The 20,933-nt window shown below is 41.7% G+C and overlaps 1 pseudogene; it reads left to right on the top strand.

The window, feature by feature from the left end:
- LOC141271516 (ras-related protein Rab-5C-like) overlaps positions 1 to 10,203 on the top strand; it is a 56,308-nt pseudogene extending 46,105 nt beyond the window's left edge.
- The last annotated feature ends 10,730 nt before the right edge of the window (positions 10,204 to 20,933 follow it).

Here is a 20,933-nt window from a genome sequence, read left to right as displayed (position 1 = left end):
ACTTATCTAGATGTGTGGTGAGCACCTTGAACCCCCAGGTGCTTCACAGAAGTTTATAACACTGAGCCGTGAAAACTAAATTTTCACATTTTTCCCACAAAAATGTTTTTCAGCTCTCAATTTTGCATTTTCATAAGGATAATAGGAAAAATTGCACCATCAAATTTGTTGTGCAATTTCTCCTGAGTAAGCAGATACCCCATATCTGGGGGAAAAACACTGTTTAGGCGAACGGCAGGGTTCAGAAGGGAAGGAGCGCCATTTGACTTTTGAATGTAAATTTGCTTGAATAATTAGCGGACGCCATGTCGCGTTTGGGGAGCCCCTGATGTGCTTAACCACTTCGCGCCAGAGCCTGTTTTTGCCTTCGTGACCGGGCCAAATTTTTCAATTCTGACCACTGTCACTTTATAAAGTAATTACTCTGGAACGCTTCAACGGATCCCCCTGATTCTGAGAATGTTTTTTCGTAACATATTGTACTTCATGATAGTGGTAAAATTTCTTCGATATCGCTTGTGTTTATTTGTGAAAAAAATCTGAAATTTGGCGAAAATTTAGAAAATTTTGCAATTTTCAAACTTTGAATTTTCATGCCCTTAAATCAGAGAGATATTTCACACAAAATAGTTAATAAATAACATTTCCCACATGTCTACTTTACATCAGCACAATTTTGGAACCAAATTTTTTTTTTTTAGGGAGCTATAAGGGTTAAAAGTTGACCAGCGATTTCTCATTTTTACAACAAAATTTACAAAAACATTTCTTTAGGGACCACATCATATTTGAAGTCACTTTGAGGGGTCTTTATGACAGAAAATACCCAAAAGTGACACCATTCTAAAAACTGCACCCCTCAAGGTGCTCAAAACCACATTCAAGAACTTTATTAACCCTTCAGGTGCTTCACAGGAATTTTTGGAATGTGGAAGAAAAAAATTAACATTTAACTTTTTTCACAAAAATGTTACTTTAGACCCAATTTTTTTCATTTTCGCAGGGGTAACAGGAAAAAATGGACCCAAAAATGTTTTGTGCAATTTCTCTTGAGCGCGCTGATACTCCATATGTGAGGGAAAACCACTGTTTGGGAGCACTGCAGGGTTCGGAAGGGAAGGAGCGCCATTAGACTTTTTTAATGTAAAATTTGTTTGAATAATTAGCAGACGCCATGCTGCGTTTGGAGAGCCCCTGATGTGCCTAAACAGTGGAAACCCCCCACAAGTGACACCATTTTGGAAACTAGACCCCTTAGGGAACTTATCTAGATGTGTGGTGAGCACCTTGCACCCCCAGATGCTTCACAGAAGTTTATAATATTGAGCCGTAAAAATAAAATTTTCACATTTTTCCCACAAAAAATGTTTTTCATCCCCTAATTTTGCATTATCATAAGGGTAACAGGAGAAATTGCACCATTAAATTTGCTGTGCAATTTCTCCTGAGTATGCCGATACCCCATATGTGGGGGAAAACCACTATTTGGGTACACTGTAGGGTTCGGAAGGGAAGGAGCGCCATTTGACTTTTTGAATGTAAAATTTGTTTGAATAATTAGAGGACGCCATGTCGCATTTGGGGAGCCCCTAATGTGCCTAAACAGTGGAAACCCCCACAAGTGCCACCATTTTGTAAATTAGACCCCTTAGGGAACTTATCTAGATGTGTGGTGAGCACATTGAGAGACATAATAAACAAATCAGCAGCAGGTGAAGAATTGGTTTTATTTATTTTTTACGACGTTCCTCGTGCGGTATAAGTGATTGCACGACCTTATTCTTCGGGTCGGTGCGATTACAGAGATACCAGATTTATATCGGGTTTTTATGATTGACAGCTGTCACACACTAAAAGACGCTTTTTTTTGCAAAATCTAGTTTTTGCATCGCCATATTTTGAGAGCTATAATTTTTCCATATTTCCGCCGACAGAGTCGTGTGACGGTTTGTTTTTTGCGGGACGAGTTGACATTTTTATTGGTAACATTTTTGGGTACGTGACATTTTTTGATCGCTTTCTATTCCGTTTTTTGGGAGGTAAAATTAACAAAAACTAACAATTCAGGAATTGTTTTTTGAGGGTTTTTTTTATGCCGTTCTGCGTGTGGTAAAAGTGATAAGGCGGCATTATTCTTCGGGTCAGTACGTTTACAGCTATACTACACTTACTGTATATTTTTTTATGTTTTGGCACTTTTACACAATAAAACAATTTTATAGAAAAAATATTTTTTTTGCATTGCTTTATTCTGAGAGGTATAACTTTTTTACTTTTTGGCTGATGGAGCTGTATGGTGGCTTGTTTTTTGCGGAACAAGATGACGTTTTCAGCGGTACCATTTATATTTCCATTTTGCTTTTTGATCGCATTTTTTTCCACTTTTTGTTTGGCGATATGAGGAAAATGCATATTTTTTTGCTCCGTTTTTTATTTATTTTTATTACGGTGTGCACAGAAGGAGTTAATTAGTGTGACAGTTTTATAGCTCGGGTTGTTTCGGACGCGGCGATACCAAATATGTGTACTTTTTTTATTTTTGCATAAATATAAAGATTTATCGGTTTAATATTTTATTTATTTATTTTTATTTATTTTGTAATTTTTTTTAACAGTTTCAAAACATTTTTTTTACTTTTTTTTTACATTTTTACTTAGTTAATTTTTATGTTTCTGATCACTGATCTCATGTAATGTAATAGACATATATTACATTACATGAGATCTTTGCTGACTGTTTCACAGTCAGTGTGTCCTGCCAGGCTTCAGCTGCAGACTGAGCCAGGCAGGACACCATATATGGCAGATCTGGAGGCGGTCATGTGACCTCCAGCTGCCATAGCAACGTCAGGTCCTGGAAGGTATAAGGGGGCCGTCGGAGAGGTAAGTGGACGACCCCCTCTCCTCCTGCTGTCTTCTATATGCCACGATCACTACAGATCGCGGCATATAGAAGACAGCAAAGGGTTAACATCACTGGGACCTGATCCAATCAGGTCCCGATGATGTTCCCTGTCAGAGCTATCGCTCTGCACCGCACCCGTAGCACTTGCAGGACCCTGGGGGTCCTGAGCGCTGCGGGACCACATACCGTTTTTAAATGTCCGCGCTGCACAAAGCCCAGGCAGCACGGACGTTTATCTACAGTGGGCGGTCGGGAAGCGGTTAAACAGTGGAAACCCCCCACAAGTGACACCATTTTGGAAACTAGACCCCTCAGGGAACTTATCTAGATGTGTGGTGAGCACCTTGAACCCCCAGGTGCTTCACAGAAGTTTATAACACTGAGCTGCAAAAATAAAATTTTCACATTTTTCCCACAAAAATGTTTTTCAGCCCCCAACTTTGCATTTTCATAAGGGTAACAGGAGAAATTGCACCATCAAATTTGTTGTGCAATTTCTCCTGAGTAAGCCGTTACCACATATGTGGGAGAAAACCACTGATTGGGTGCATGGCAGGGTTCGGAAGAGAAGGAGCGCCATTTGACTTTTTGAATGTAAAATTTGCTTGAATAATTAGCGGACGCCATGTCGCGTTTGGGGAGCCCCTGATGTGCCTAAACAGTGGAAGCCCCCCACAAGTGACACCAATTTGGAAACTAGACCCCTAAAGGAACTTATCTAGATGAGTGGTGAGCACCCTGAACCCCCAGATGCTTCACAGAAGTTTATAATGTAGAGTCGTGAAAATAAAAAAATCTAACTTTTTCCACAAAAATGATGTTTTAGCCCCAAATTTTTTACTTTCACAAGGGTAAGAGTAGAAAATGGACCCCAAAAAACTGTTGTGCAATTTCTCGTGAGCACGTTGATACCTCATATGTGGTGGAAAACTACTGCTTTGGCGCACGGCAGGGCTTGGAAGAGAAAGCAGCGTTTGTTGGCTGGGAGAGGTTGCAGACACCATGTCACATTTGAAGAGTCGCTGACATGCCGAAACAGCAGAAACCCCCACAAGTGACCCCATTTTGTAAACTACACCTGTCAAGGAATTCATCTAGGGGAGTAGTGACTATTTTTTAACCCGCAGGTGATACATAAACTTGTATAGCATTGGACTGAGTAAATGAAATATTACTATTTTTTTCCACTAAAATGTTGCTTTGACCACAAGTTTGCAGTTTTCAAAAGGGGTAATAAGAGAAAATGTTACACAACTTCTCTTAAGTACATCAATACCCCATAAGTGGTCGAAAACTACTTTTCCGGCACAATGCAAAGCTCATAAGGGAAGGAGCGCCATATTACAGTGCAGATTTTACTGTTGTGGTTTGCAGGTGACATGACCCACTGGGAGACTCCCTGAGGTCCCAGAACAGCAGAAACCCCCCCATAAGTGACCCCATTTTACAAACTACACCTCTCAATGAATTCATCTAGGGGTGCAGTGATCATATTGACACCACATGTGACTCACAGAAATTTATACCATTGGGCAGTGAAAAAAAAAATTATATTTTTACCACAAAAAAAATTTTTAGCCTCAGATTTTACATTTTCACACAGGGGAATGGGTAAAAATGGTGCCGAAATGTGTCACACAATTTCTTCTAAATGTGGCAATACCTCATAGGTGGCTGTACAGTACCGCTTAGCCATACAGCAAGACCCGGGAGGAACGGAGCGCTATTTGACTCTTTGGAGAACAAATTATTATAGAATAGTTTGCGGACTCCATATACAGAGCCTCTAAGTGCTAGAAGAGCAGTATCCCCCCTCAAGTGACCCCATTTTGGAAATTACATCCCTCTGGGAATTTACCTACAGGTGTAGTGACAATTTTGAATTCATGGGAGTTTCCCAGAAACAAGCAGCAGTGGATGTTGCTGAGTGAAAATTTCAAACTGCCGTTGTAGTGCCCAGTACGTTCTAGTGACCAGTAGTGACCAGCTCATGCTTCTGGAGACATGCACGCGTAAATTAGGCGGGCTCTCATCGCTACAGGAGTGCCAAACATGTGGAGCCTACATGTAGTTTAGGCACACTGTGGGGCTCAGAAGGAAGGCGAGCATTTGGATTTGGGAGCACAGAATTTTCTGAATTTATATTTTGGGAGGCAAGGGCCATTTCACTTTTCCAGAGCCTTTGTACTACCAGTAACTTGGAAGTCCCTTATATTTTTGTTAACAGATGACAGACCTGAGTGGGGACTTGCTTTTTTTGAGGACTGAGTTGAAGCTTTTATTAGGAACATTTTACATAACATTTATCTGGCGCTCTAGTCTGAGCACTTACATCGGGGTTTCCATCTAAATCTCCAAGTGACGTAATTCAGATGAAACCCCCGCGGGATCCATTCACTATAGTGAGGCAGCTGAATTACTCTGGACTCTGTGTGGCCTCTGTTTAATAGTGTCCTTTTTTTCAGAGGTGCACAAAACTCTGGCCAACCGCACTTTTATGCACGCCTAAAAAACCTCACACCGTGGGATCACAGGCCAGACGGCGTCCACAGTGCCTCCATCTGATTCATTACAGGGAATCTTCCACCAGGTGTTCTGTCTGAATCACGTATTTCAGAGATTTACACGGAAACCCCGATGTAAGCGCTCAGCATAGAGCGCAGGATGAATGTGAGCTGAGCCTTACGGCGATCTTTGGGAAGCAGAATGAACAAATTAGCAGCAGGTGAACAATTGATTTTATTTATTTTTTACGCCTTCCCTCGTGCGGTATAAGTGATTAGACAACTTTATTCTTCGGGTCGGTGCGATTACAGCGATACCAGATTTATATTGGATTTTTATGACTGACAGCTGTCACACACTAAAAGACGCTTTGTTTTGCAAAATCTAGGTTTTGCATTGCCATATTTTGAGAGCTATAATTTTTCCATATTTCGGCTGACAGAGTCATATAAGGGCTTGTTTTTTGCGGGAAGAGTTGACGTTTTTATTGGTACCACGTTTGGGTACGTGGCGTTTTTTAATCACTTTCTATTCCGTTTTTTGGGAGTTAAAATGAACGAAAACTATCAATTCAGGAATTTATTTATTTTTTTTAAATACCGTTCCGCGTGTGGTAAAATTGATAAGGCAGCTTTATTCTTCCGGTCAGTACGTTTACAGCGATACTACACTTATATAGTTTTTTTTATGTTTTGGCGCTTTTACACAATGAAAACTATTTTATAGAAAAAAGAATTGTTTTTGCATCGCTTTATTCTGAGAGTTATAACTTTTTTATTTTTTGGCTGATGGAGCTGCATGCCGGCTTTTTTTTGCGGGACAAGATGACGTTTTTAGCGATACTATTTTTATTTCCATCTGGCTTTTTGATCGCATTTTATTCCACTTTTTGTTTGGCGGTATGATGAAAAAACAAAGCTTTTTGTTCCGTTTTTTTTTTTTTACGGTGTGCACAGAAGAGGTTAATTAGTGTGACAGTTTTATAGATCGGGTTGTTCTGGACGCGGCGATACCAAATTTGTGTACTTTTTTTGTTTTTGCATAAATATACGAATTTATTGGTTTCATTTTTTTTTTTTTTTGTGTGTGATTTTTTTTAACAGTTTGAAAACATTTTTAGACTTTTTTTTACTTAGTCCCTGTATGGGACTTCAATTTTTATTTTTTTGATTACTGGTCTCATGCAATGCAATAGACATGTATTGCATTGCATGAGAGCTGACAGTTTTACACTGGAAGATCTCCTGCTAGACTCAGCTGCAGGCTGATTCTAGCAGGACACTGTGCATGGCAGACCCGGAAGTCATCATGTGACCTCCTGCTGCCATGACAACGCTAGGTCCTATCACTGGGGCCGTCGGAAAGGTGAGTGGACGACCCCCTCTCCTCTCACTATCTCCTAAATGCCGCGATCGCTATGGATCGCAGCATCTAGAAGATAGCAAAGGGTTAACATCATTGGGACCTGACCCAATCAGGTCCCAATGATGTCCCCTGTCACAGCTACTGATCTGAACCGCAACCGCAGAACCTGCAGGGCCCTGGGGGTCCTGAGCGCTGCAGGACCACCGACCATTTATAAACGTCGGTGCTGCACAGAGCCCAGGCAGCGCCGACGTTTATATACAGTGGGCGGTCGGGAAGCGGTCAAAGAAGCTTAATGATCCGTTCTCTAAAAATGGAGTCAGGTCAGCTATATTAAAATTAAAAAAAGGAAAAGTGCCAGGTCCAGATGGATTTAATAATGAATATTATATAGCTTTTGGAAATCTTCTTTCATCCTGTTTCACAGATATAATTAATCACATAGCATATGTAGGGGCATTCCCCGAAGAAATGCTCAAAGCCATAATCAATGTAATCCCAAAAAAGGGAGTTGACCCTTCTTCTATTAATAGTTATAGACCTATTTCACTATTAAATTGTGACATTAAGATTTATGCTAAAATACTGGCTCAAAGAATAATGAAAATTTTGCTGGAGTTTATATATTCCGACCAAGTAGGTTTTGTAGCTGGCAGAAACACAGCGGATGGCACCAGAAGAATGATTAATCTCATATCAACTGTAGAAATAAATAAAACACCTGCAGTATTTGTGTCTCTAGATGCCGAAAAGGCATTTGACCGCATAAACTGGGACTATACATACAAAACCTTAAATAAATTTGGTTTTGAAGGATCAATATACAAATCAATTAGTGCATTATATTCCAGTAATGACTTTTTGACGTGTGACCTCAGTGGTGTCCACTGCAGCCAATTGCTGCCTATGCCACACACCACTGAGGTCACATATGTTGGGGCTGAATCCCCATCGCTGGAGGCCTGGACTCCTATACAAATACCTCACCCTGGTGGTGGACAGAGGGGAAAAAATGTCAAAATGTGCTGTAGGAATTCACGATCTCCGATAGCCACTTGGAACACTAAGCCACAGGGCTTTTATCCAGAAATGGAATGTTTATTTCCACTGGTTGCACAGTACCAAAAACAAAAGCCATAAAAATAATATTCCTAGCCTTGTCCAGGCACTAACTAAACAATACCGATCCTGGCTACTGATGCATAGCTGAGCTAGCCCCAGTTCAATCACACAAAACATCAATCGTCCATAGCAACCACTGATACTTGCAGTTTGATGCACTCTGCTTGCACAGTCTCTTCTCAGAGAGATTCTGGCTTCTCTCTCCAGCTCAAACACAACCCAATCTGCTCAGCTTCCCCAGCTGATGCTGAGACAGCTCAGCTGCCTTTAAAAGTAGGATCTGCAAAGCCTGGACTGGAGATATGGGAGAAACCATTCCCACCCAAGCTCTTCTGGTCACTCCTAATACCCAAACACATAATCCAATCCCAATAAAACCTCTCAGCAACCTACTATTGCTGGATCCTTCACTTCAGGGACTTGCATCATAAAGGCTAACCACCTCAGTGACACATATCTCCCATTCAGGACTTTACCTCCTGCTTTCCTACAGGGCAGATAAGAAAAAAAAATTATGAATAATGAACCCAGGTAATGGCCCGGAATCATTAAAGAACATTAAACAGTTTGATATTTTACGCTTTTAGTCAAAATTATCAGTCCCCTTTTAATAAGGAGGGGCATTTGGCTAGAAAATGAGGATGGCTGCTGTCTGATGCCACTGTACATCACCACATTACTGTGCTATTATCTACCGGCAGCTTATAGGAGAGAATATCAGTAGGTCTTTGTAGACTTAGAAGGGTAGCATAGTGGACTTGTGGAGAAATGTGCACCTAGTGTCCAGTTACTGTGGATTGTTATTTATGCAATGAAGCTAATCAGATTTCTCCTCCCTTAGGAAACGTTCACCAGAGCAAAAAATTGGGTGAAGGAACTTCAGAGACAGGCAAGCCCAAATATTGTAATCGCCTAGTCTGGAAATAAGGCCGACCTTTCCAGTAAAAGAGCAGTCGACTTCCAGGTGAGCATATTACACAAGGGTAACATGACTCAAGGGTAAAACCCAGAAATCGTTCAGCCTGTATTCACTCTTACTGTTCATCTGCAGGAAGCACAAGCGTATGCCGACGACAACAGTTTGCTCTTCATGGACACCTCCGAGAAAACAGCAATGAATGTGAATGAAATCTTTATGGCCATAGGTATGGGTCTGCCACTTCTCAATACGCATCCTTCATCTTCATCGCCCATACAGCTCATGTCTAGCTTCATTCTTTGCCCTGTAGATTTGTTCAAAGCAGTAAGTGTTACATGTGAGCCATGTAACCCATGTGTAAGGGGAGCTTGTTAAATCATGGTGTGTGCACCTTCTTGATTTTGGAGTTTTATTCATGCCGAGAACAGTTTGCAACATTAAAGAGGTGATAGCTTATGGGGCCAATTTTTTTGATAGATAGATCTATATTTTATTTATTTCTTCAATGCATGTATCTGGGGCTAAAATTTACTTTTTCCCATTTGGTTTCATTTAAAAATTTGCACTGTTTGGCTTTAACATTCTCCTTGTTTCACTGTACATTTACCTTTGATGTGGTATGTGGTCCTAAATCAGCCGAGAGGAGCTCGATAAAAGACATAGAAGCTTTGATTGAACTGCCAGAAAGAACTTACTGACAGATTTTCAGTTAACGCATTCTGCAATCAGCAATAGATGGTGCAACACAGGTCATAAAACGAAAACCGTGCAAAATTGTTAATGAAACCCAATTCCGAAAATTATTTTTTTTTAGCAAAACACAAAAAAAAATTGCCCTAAAGATGGACAACCTCTTTAATATGGTCGATGACAACTTTTTTTTTTCCTTTACATACTAGGAAGTGGAGAGAGCTCTACAGGTGAAATGTAGTATTGCATATTGTCATCCAAGTGAATTATCCATGAAATAAATAGATTGGTGAGACCTGCTTTTTTACTATATGCTGTGTCTCATAGGGGGCCATAGCTCTGCCCTATTGTAGGGATACAAAACCTGGATCAGATCGTATACTGTATTATTGGGAGCTGCAAAAACAAAAATGTGCAGACCTGATCAAAGTACCAATTTGACCATAAACCAGGATGTAGAGTGCATTGTTTAGTCTTGTCAATACAACATTCAATTCATGCTGTAAATTTCTTTTCTTATTTAATTATTTGCAGCCAAGAAACTGCTGAAGAATGAGCCACAAAGTGCACAAGGCGCCCCTGGAAGAAATAGGGGAGTGGACCTTCAAGAAAATAGCCCACCTGCAAGGAGCCAGTGCTGCAGCAACTGAGTTGCGTATCAGTTTCCACCATCGTGTACTTCCTCATCGCTCATCACCTGGTGGAGATTTACAATTAAAAAAAATGTCAAAATAAAGAAAATAAAAAAAATTACCATGGCGCGTGGCGATGTAGTGGATCCGAGTGGCAGCGCTTGGACTGAGCTCCCAGAATCCTGATCAAATATCAAACACAGGGACTTACTTTATCCATATTATACCTCCCTGGGCTTTAGTGGACACCTGGCTTCAGAGGAGGTGCAGTGGAGCGGCTCCGGTCAGGCTGGATCCGTGGGAGCTCAAGCAGGAGGCAGGCCCTTCAGGAGACGGCGGCCATTACAGTTATCCGTTTCTGAGCGTATCAACTTGATTAAAATTATTTTACTTCCAAAACTTAGTTATTTTCTTCAACATAGTGCAGTGTTGATTCCTAAATCTTTTTTCTCAAACCTTAATTCATTAGTTTCTTCTTTTATATGGGGAAAAGCTAGACCCAAGCTTAAACTGTCTACTCTGCATAGATCTAAACAAATGGGAGGAGCAGCATTGCCCGACGTCTTTATATATTATTTGGCAGGACAACTTAAGGTAATGAGTAAATGGATGCCTAATAATTATCTGCCTAACTCAGAGAGCATTTGGCCCATGCAGCAAAGGTTGACTGCCTACTGGGTTTCCTAGAAGCAGATAAACCTAATATTCCTAGATTGCTACCTCTCCATAGATTAGCACGATCAGTTTGGAGACAGACTAGAAAAGTGGTTCATTTTGATGGCATCATAGCTGTAATGCCACTATGGTATAATACTTATTTCTCCATATTATTAAATCACCCATCCACTCAGTTTTGGATATCACATAATATTTCTTTGTTAAAGGATTTATATGATCTGAGTGTCCTAATGTCCTTTGAACAAATACAAATTTAATATAGAATTCCTAGGTCTCAATTTTTTTGATACCTCCAGCTCAGAACAGCAATTCAATCTTATTTGCAAAGCATGAGCACAACTAAATTAATATCGTCCTTCCCTTTAATAGGGATCCTTAAATCACAAGGCCCTCAAGGCCTTATATCTGTAACGGGTCTGGGAGGCGGAACCTCTGAGCAACTTATACAAGGGGGCGGTCCTTGTAAGGAAGCGGGTGGCGACCAGGGAAGACAGGCAGGTAGTCACAGCAGGTGACCGGGACAGTCTCTGGGTAAACGGGCAGGAGGTCACAGCAAGTGACCGGGGCAGTCTCTGGGTGAACGGGCAGGAGGTCACGGCAAGTGACCGGGACAGTCTCTGGGTGAACGGGCAGGAGGTCACGGCAAGTGACCGGGGCAGTCTCTGGGTGAACGGGCAGAAGGTCACGGCAAGTGACCGGGACAGTCTCTGGGTAAAGGGTAGGTACGACCTGTGACGGCTGAGCCTCCAGGTAGGCTAGCAGGCAGATGGCAAATGTGTGCTCCCAGGTGAGCAGGCGAGAGTCTCTGGACTGGCAGGTGGTCACAGCACGTGACGGCGGAACCTCCAGGTAGGCTAGCAGGCGGGTAGCAGGTGGGCGCTCCCAGGTGAGCGGGCAAGCTGGTCCATAGACAGACTGACAGGTGTCGGAAGGCAGACCGTCGGACCTCAGGCTAGCGAGCAGGTAAGCGGATAACAGGCAGGAATCAGACAGCAATCTGGCAGGAAACTGGCAGGTAACTGGCAGGTAACTGGAAACGGGACCTGAGGGCTGAAGCAGAGTAGTGAACAGTGCAACAACATTGCTCGGGCACCTCCATTTTGGAGGAGGTGCCTTATATATGGTGAAGTCCTCCGGCCATTGGCCGGGGACTCCTTAGGACGGCGCGCGCGGCCCCTTTAAGAGGGAGGGAGAGCGCGCGCGCCCTAAGCACCGTGGCCGGGAAGGAGCGCGCGCTGCCAGCAGAGCGGGAGGAGGACGCCGGGCTCGGAGCGGAGAGGTGAGGGGAACAGCGTCCCTGCCTAGCAGAGGGCAGGGACGCCGACGCTACAATATCTACTCTATATACATACATGTTATCGCTAGGTGTTGAATCTACTCCTTTGATGGTAAAAGAAAATGGAAATTTCTCATTCCTAACATTCAGGAAGAGGACTGGGAGGAGGTTTTTTGAAGTTCTCAACCAAGGTATCCCCCTCCGCTAATAACAAGATGATCCAATTGTACATAATACACCAATCATATTTGACCCCATTAAGACTATGTAGAATTAGACGGTCTCGGACTTCAGAGTGTTTAAGGCGTCATACGCTTAAAGCGGATTTTATACATATGATGTGGGGGTGTCCAGCTATTTTATCCTTCTGGAATGAGGTGACCTCACTGTTATCTTCCCTAATATCTACTCCAGTCCCCCTTGACCCATTAGTGTGCTTATTTGGTGTGTTGGAGGAGGAATTGTGGGGACATCACATAAAAACTTTCTTGCGGGAGACTCTTTTCTTAGCCAGGAAATTATTAGCTCTACGTTAAATGGGCAATCTCCATCCATCCCTTAGATCCTGGATTGAACTGGTCAACTCACTTATACCTTACGAGCGTACAGTATATCAAAATAGAGGCAGTCTGGAGAAATTTAATAAGATCTGGGACTTATGGAACTCATCCCATCTTACTATCTCGACATGCAGAAAATGATTTAGAGCTACTATGATGACTGAAGGAAAAGATACAATGACTCATACTCACTTTTTTATAACGCCATAAATAAAGCAACTTTAATTATTCTTGAGTTACCTATATAGGATTGTTCTTGGCAACAAAATAGTTTTAGTTTTAGAATGCAATTGTTATGTTAGACATGTTATATATATCATTCTGGTTCATAACTAGCCAAACCTACATAAACTTGAAATAATAATTTTTCTGCTTTATGAGCCTTGCATATAATATAGATTTGTGTAGTTGAAATATGTGCAAATAACTCATCCATGTGAATTCTTTGCTTTGTTAAGGTGTTAAACTTATAACATGTATTGGTTGAATATACATCCGGTAATGTCTGTTTGTTAATAAACGAATTAAAAAAAAAAAATTACCATCAATAAAACCAACAAAGAGATGAGACTGGAAATCCACTTTAAGCCTAATCAGTTCTTAGGCCCCTGCAGAATTAGTATGACCACCCTGGTTCTGGAGGGGCTAAGATGGCCGCTGTGACTTGTATTTTATCACCTGTACCACTGTGAGCAAAATACACTCTCTTCTATGCCTACCGAACTCCGAATATTAAGATATATTTTCGAGATCTCGAGGAAATCAATACAGCACAGCCATGTATTGTGTACTAGATAAGACTTCTGCTTTATTAGCACATGTGGCACCTTAAATAGGGTCAGAGACAAAGGAATAGTTCCCTCTGACCTATGAACCAATAGTAACCTTAGGGGAGCGAATACAAATGTGAAACCTCCCTACCCATCAGTGTTACCTGATGACCATTACATAGGATACATAAGACAAAATGGATACCACCGTCAAACAAGATTAATTCTTTTCTCTCACACCACCACTCCAGCTTCTGATTGATCAGCGTCCTGACGGATATCTCATTCCAGCTGCACTTTTTTTTCCTACTATAAATACTAATTCCATTTTTAAGTTTTAAGATAAAGTGCCTTGTGCATTAAATATCAATAAATAATCTCATGTGTGGTATAATTAATTGCAGAGTATGTGACTCACGCATTCATTTTTATTATTATACCTGAGCGTGTGCACCGCCGGTATCAGCGTCCGGAAGCATGCTTCTGAGCATGTCCGCTCGCGTCATCACCTAATAGCCAATCACTGTATCCAAAATTCCAGACAGGGGCCGCATCTGCACAATGCTGTCCTCCCTAAACAAAGATGGAGACCGCATATCGGGGGATTATTTATTGATATTTAATGCACAAAGCACTTTATCTTGAGGTAGATAAAATTGAAAAGCACTTTGGGCAGATTATACTATGTGATTTGTATCGATATATTGCACTATGTACAGTCATATGAAAAAGTTTGGGCACCCCTATTAATCTTAAGCTTAATGTTTTATAAAAATTGGTGTTTTTGCAACAGCTATTTCAGTTTGATATATGTAATAACTGTTGGATACAGTAATGTTTCTGCCTTGAAATGAGGTTTATTGTACTAACAGAAAATGTGCAATCTGCATTCAAACAAAATTTGACAGGTGCATAAGTATGGGCACCTCACCAGAAAAGTGACATTAATATTTAGTAGATCCTCCTTTTGCAAAAATAACAGCCTCTAGTCGCTTCCTGTAGCTTTTAATGAGTTCCTGGATCCTGGATGAAGGTATTTTTGACCATTCCTCTTTACAAAACAATTCCAGTTCAGTTAAGTTTGATGGTCGCCGAGCATGGACAGCCTCTTCAAATGATCCCACAGATGTTCAATGATATTCAGGTCTGGGGACTGGGATGGCCATTCCAGAACATTGTAATTGTTCCTCTGCATGAATGCCTGAGTAGATTTGGAGCGGTGTTTTGGATCATTGTCTTGCTGAAAGATCCATCCACTGCGTAACTTCAACTTTATCACTGATTCTTGAACACTATTGCCAAGAATCTGCTGATACTGAGTGGAATCCATGCGTCCCTCAACTTTAACAAGATTCCCAGTGCCGGCATTGACCACACAGCCCCAAAGCATGATGGAACCTCCACCAAATTTTACTGTGGGTAGCAAGTGTTTTTCTTGGAATGCTGTGTTTTTTTGCCACCATGCATAACGCCTTTTTGTATGATCAAACAACTCAATCTTGGTTTCATCAGTCCACAGGACCTTCTTCCAAAAAGAAATAGGCTTCTTCAAATGTGCTTTTGCATACCTCAGCCGACTCTGTTTGTGCGTACTTGCAGAAACGGCTTCTTTCGCATCACTCTCCCATACAGCTTCTCCTTGTGCAAAGTGCGTTGTATAGTTGACCGATGCACAGTGACACCATCTGCAGCAAGTTGATGCTGCAGCTCTCTGGAGGTGGTCTGAGGATTGTCCTTGACTGATCTCACCATTCTTCTTCTCTGCCTTTCTGATGTTTTTCTTGTCTTGACACTTCTGGCCTTAACAAGAACTGTCCCTATGTTCTTCCATTTCCTTACTATGTTCCTCACAGTGGAAACTGACAGGTTAAATCTCTGAGATAGCTTTTTGTATCCTTCCCCTGAACAACTATGTTGAATAATCTTTGTTTTCAGATCATTTGACAGTTGTTTTGAGGAGCCCATGATGCCACTCTTCAGAGGAGATTCAAACAGGAGAACAACTTGCAAGTGGCCACTTTAAGTAGCTTTTCTCATGATTGCATACACCTGGCTATAAAGTTCAAAGCTCAATGAGGTTACAAAACCAAAAAAAGTGCTGTAGTAAGTCAGTAAAAACTAGGCAGGAGTATTTAAAACAAGAAAATGATAAGGGTGCCCATACTTATGCACAGGTCAAATTTTGTTTGAATGCAGATTGCACATTTTCTGTTAGCACAATAAACCTCATTTCAAGGCAGAAACATTACTGTGTCCAACAGTTATTACATATATCAAACTGAAATAGCTGTTGCAAAAACACCAATTTTTATAAAACATTAAGCTTAAGATTAATAGGGGTGCCCAAACTTTTTCATATAACTGTATGTAATGATGATGGCTGTACTATGTACAATGATTTCTTTGCACTAATTTATTAATAATATTGTAAATTGGAATCATGATATATACTATGCACTTGCACTCAGAACACTGCTTGATGAAGGTTGTCCGCAACCAAAACGTCGCCACACCGGGCTAATAAAGTCCGTATTTTTCTAAAAGAATTTTTGGAGTACTGCTTGCTGTTTTTTTGCTATACTATTTATACTGATGAATATCTGTTTGGGGGCCTTGCACCCGATGTATTGAAGATATGGTGCTGTCACAATTTTGATTTTATAAATTTATCCTAGGAGCTTTGCACATCTAATTATTTTTATTCTTCTTATTTTTCTGGAATATGTATCAACCTACAATGGAACCCGGTGTTTTTACTTATACCGCTGAGGATGAAGAGAGAATACTGGGAAGTTTGGATGAAGATGTGACTTTTTTGAGTGTCCCTTCTGTCCTGGACTTGAAACGCAAGCATGAGGTTGATACTAAGCGAATTACGATTTTACAATTACATCTGACTACACTAGGTGAATACTACAAAGTAAAAAAGATCCCACGAGTTATGCGCCCGAACTTTTTCCTGAGTGATAATCAATTCAGCTCTAGATTTTGTATGATTTCAAATACATACGCTGTGGACATTATATTACTGAACATTGAATTTCTCCAGAAAGAGATAAAGATGCTACAGGATGGAATGTCAGACATTGAATCTAAATTACAAACACAGATTAATAATGAGGACTGGGTCATTTTCCAGGATCTTGTTTCCACACGAATTAATAAACTACGTTCAAATCTGGAGGATACCAAACAACGAAAATGAAATAGAGAAATGGAGGATTATAGGACTGGCTATGTGTATAACTGGCAGAAAGAGGGCATTAATAATACCTGGAGAAAAGAGGTCTTAATGTGTCTAATAGGGTCCAATGTAAAAGTGATGTACCTTTATCTGTAACTACTGTAATCCTATTTCTTTTAGAGATGGACTCACAAGCACAAGGCTACAGCAACGAAAAAGCAGAGGAAGTAGACAGCACTATAGACAGCAAAAAAAGAGCAAAGGGAAAAATAGACACCAAGCACCCTAAGCACAGCAACACATGTCAACGAGAAAGAAAAACCAACATTCGTGGTAAATATCTCCAATAAAATCCTTACCCCTGAACAGGTTACATTACTTGATAAGGGCCTTAAGCCCCCGTCTCACATAGTGAGATCGCTAGCGAGATCGCTGCTGTGTCACGGTTTTGGTGACGCAACAGCGACCTCACCAGCGATGTCGCTATGTGTGACACTTTGCAGCGATCAGGCCCCTGCTGTGAGGTCGCTGATCGCTGAAAAGTGTCCTGGACCATTTTTTGGTTGTTGCTCTCCCGCTGGTCAGCACACATCGCTGTGTGTGACCAGCGGGAGCAGCAATCAGGCTGGTAACCATGATAAACATCGGGTTACTAGGGGCACACGCGCACTTAGTAACCCGCTGTTTATCATGGTTACGAGCCTGCTAAAGTGAGGGGTAACCTCCCGCTCACCGTAGCAGAGTGGTAACCATGATAAACAACGGGTTACTAGGTGGGCGTGTGCCCCTAGTAACCCGATGTTTATCATGGTTACCAGCCTGCTCCTGCTTCAGCAGACTGGTAACCAGGAGCAGGACATCGTGGAAAGAATCTTTCCACGATGTCGCTGCTCCCCTGATCATTGGTGAGCCTGCCTGTTTGACAGCTCACCAGCGATCACATAGCGACGCAGCAACGATCCCTGACAGGTCGTATCGTTGTCGGGATCGTTGCAGCGTCGCTAAGTGTGACGGGGCCTTTACACTTAGACCTGAGAGGCATGTTGATTGGTTTCAACTTGAAATCGATTTACAATGCTTCTTTAGGTCCATTAAATTGAAAGAGCGGTTTTCTGATAAGATTGTGACACCGAAATTAAGTAATAGTGAGTTGAGTTTACATGGGGTATCTATACCTAAAAAAAGTGCTTTTGTTCCACCCACACACTCAGCAGCAATAGATGCATTTATGGCAGCTGTAAAATGAGATATAGCGAAATTAAAAGGAACTATGTTAAAGGAGTTTATGCATCCGAATTTGACTAAACAAGAGTTTAAAGCTTTTATTGAGCTTGTCCATGACCACGACATAGTAATAAAACCCGCTGATAAGGGGGGAGCTTCGTGGTCATGGAGAAGGAGGCCTATATATCTGAGATAAAGAAACAACTCAATGATACTGAAGTATACCAAAGAATTAATCATGATCCTAAATTTGACATCCAGAGAGACATTAAGGGTATTTTGGATATGGCAAGACATGATGGGATGATTGAGCAAGATCTATATAATTATCTTTATGTAGAACATCCAACAACACCGGTAATATGTTTTACCAAAAATACATAATTCCTTGACAATTCCACCCGGGCGACCTATAGTGTCGGGGGTGGATTTAGTATTTAATAAAATCGGAATCTTCTTGAATAAGATTCTGAACCCATTATCAAGTAGATCCACATCGTTCATAAAGGATACTACCGATTTTTTGTTAAAATTAAGCAAAATTAAAACAACGAGTGAGGTAATTTTGGCCTCATTTGATGTTGTTTCATTGTATACATCAATAGATCATGAGAGGGGTACTAGAGCTGGGGAACGGAAATTGGCATGTCTAGATCTATCTGAAAAAAGCAAAGATTTTATAATCTCTCTTTTGCATATAATATTTTGAGAAAAAATTATTTTCTTTTTTTTATCTTTCAAACACGAGGAGCGGCCGTGGGTGCCAACATCGCACCTGCTTATACCAACTTGGTAATGACAAGATTGGAGGAGGACCTCATCTATGTGTCCCACCACTTCCAACGGGTCATGGGGTGGTGGAGAAACATAGACGATGTATTTCTCCTTTGGACAGATGCACAAGATGAACTTTCTGATTTCCATATGTTCTTGAATCGGATAGATCCAAATATCAAATTTACCTTGATACACGTATACAATTTTTGGATGTTTGGGTGGAACAAAAGAATAATGAACTAACAACTTCCCTACATGTGAAAACAACAGATAGAAATCATCCGGTGAGGTATTTGAGCCACCATCCTAAAATAACTTTAAAATTAATTGCTTATAGTCAGTTGTTAAGGGTAAAAAGAGTGGTGAGTGATGATACTAAGGTGATGACATCACTGGATAATCTAATAAAAAAATGAAGGATAGGGGGTACTGTTATGTTCTGCTACCAAAGCTAAGGAAAGAGAGGAGATCTGTCCCCACCACAGGACCCAGCCGAATCCCCACGATGCAACAGGGAACCTGATCCTGCGATCAGACCCGCCAAAGTCCTAATCCAGTCCGCACGGAGACCCACAGACGCGGGGAGGGAATCCCTACAAGTACCAAGGACTGGGAGGAATATGGGACACCTCCCAACAGAAACAGCAGCAGACAGACGAACAAACAAAATAGATAGAACATAGAGGTCCGTAGACCAAGCAAACTAACAGAGCTAGATACAGAGCACAGGCTAGCCAGAAAGTAGATATACAATGAAGTCCAGCAAAGCCAGAAGGGCGGAGCAGGATTAAATAGGCCAACAAGGTCATGTGACCAGCAAAGGAAAAAAAACCTAACAGCAAGGTTCTAACAGTACCCCCCCTTCTAAGAGGATCCTCCGGATCCCCTAGGACCAGGCTTATCAGGAAATCTCCTGTGAAACGCTCTGATAAGTCTGGACGCGGAAACATCATCTGACCTCACCCAAGAGTTATCCTCGGGTCCGAAACCTTTCCAGGCCACAAGATACTGCAAACTACCTCTATACCGTCTAGAGTCAAGGATGCGAGAAATTTCATATTCCCCGTCCTCCACCACCGGAGGAACAGAGGCAGAGGCGTCACCATCCGACACAACAGCTTTTTTTAACAGAGAGACATGAAAGACCGGATTAATTCTCCAGGAGGTAGGAACCTCCAACCTAACAGCAGATTGGTTGACAACCTGAAGCACCTTAAAGGGCCCTACAAACTTGGGACCCAATTTCTTAGAAGGAATCCTCAACCGCAGATTCCTAGAGGACAACCAAACCATGTCACCAACAGCGAACAAAACCTCCTGTCGTTTCCTATCAAAGTAGTCTTTAGATTTTCTGTTGGCCTCCTGAAGATTACCACGCACATCCGTCCAAACTCTTTCCAAATCACCGGAAAAATTCTCCTCCTCAGGCACGGCAGATCCCAACTTGGAGAACGACCCAAACGACGGATGTCTCCCAGAACAACAAAAAAAAGGCGAACAACCAGCAGAAGAAGATGTATGATTGTTCAGAGCAAATTCGGCAAGTGGCAGAAACTCAGACCACCCCTCTTGATTGTCTGCCACAAAACAACGCAAGAACTGCTCAACATCCTGGTTTTTCCTTTCTGTCTGGCCATTAGATTCAGGATGATATCCGGACGAAAACGACAAATGAATTCCCAACCTGTCACAAAAGGCACGCCAAAAACGAGCCACGAACTGAGGACCCCTATCAGAAACAATGTCAGTAGGAACGCCATGAAGTCTGACAATTTCCTTGACAAAGGCCTTAGCGAGAGTTTTAGCGCAGGGCAGTTTGACGAAGGGAACCAAGTGACACATCTTGCTAAAACGGTCCACGACCACCCAGATGACAGTAAAACCCTCAGAGGGGGGAAGGTCAGTTATAAAGTCCATAGCCAAATGTGTCCAAGGAGCACTGGGGACCTCCAAAGGACAAAGTAACCCCGCAGCAGGAGTATGTGAGGACTTAGATCTAGCACATATAGTACATTGGCGCACCCACTTAATGACTTCCTTCTGCCATCCAGGCCACCAAAAACTGCGACCCACCAGTCTCTTGGTCTCAGAGATTCCGGGATGACCTGCCAACCGAGATTCGTGACACTCAACAAACAAATCTCTCCTAAAGGTCCCAGGCACAAACAACCTCCCATGAGGAGTGTTAGATGGGGCATTCTCCTGAGCCTTAAGAATCTCATCTTCCAAAACGGAGTCTAAAGCAGCTATCACAACACCTTCTTGTAAAATGTTTTCCTCTTTCTCAGCACCGACTATGGGAGAAAAACTGCGAGACAAGGCATCC

Source organism: Phyllobates terribilis, unplaced genomic scaffold (genome assembly GCF_046119375.1).
Source record: "Phyllobates terribilis strain yellow unplaced genomic scaffold, ASM4611937v1 Scaffold_5__5_contigs__length_657084704, whole genome shotgun sequence".
NCBI classification, from domain to species: domain Eukaryota; kingdom Metazoa; phylum Chordata; class Amphibia; order Anura; family Dendrobatidae; genus Phyllobates; species Phyllobates terribilis.
Note: the sequence above shows the minus strand (reverse complement) of the source record. Positions and strands in the feature narration are given on the sequence as shown.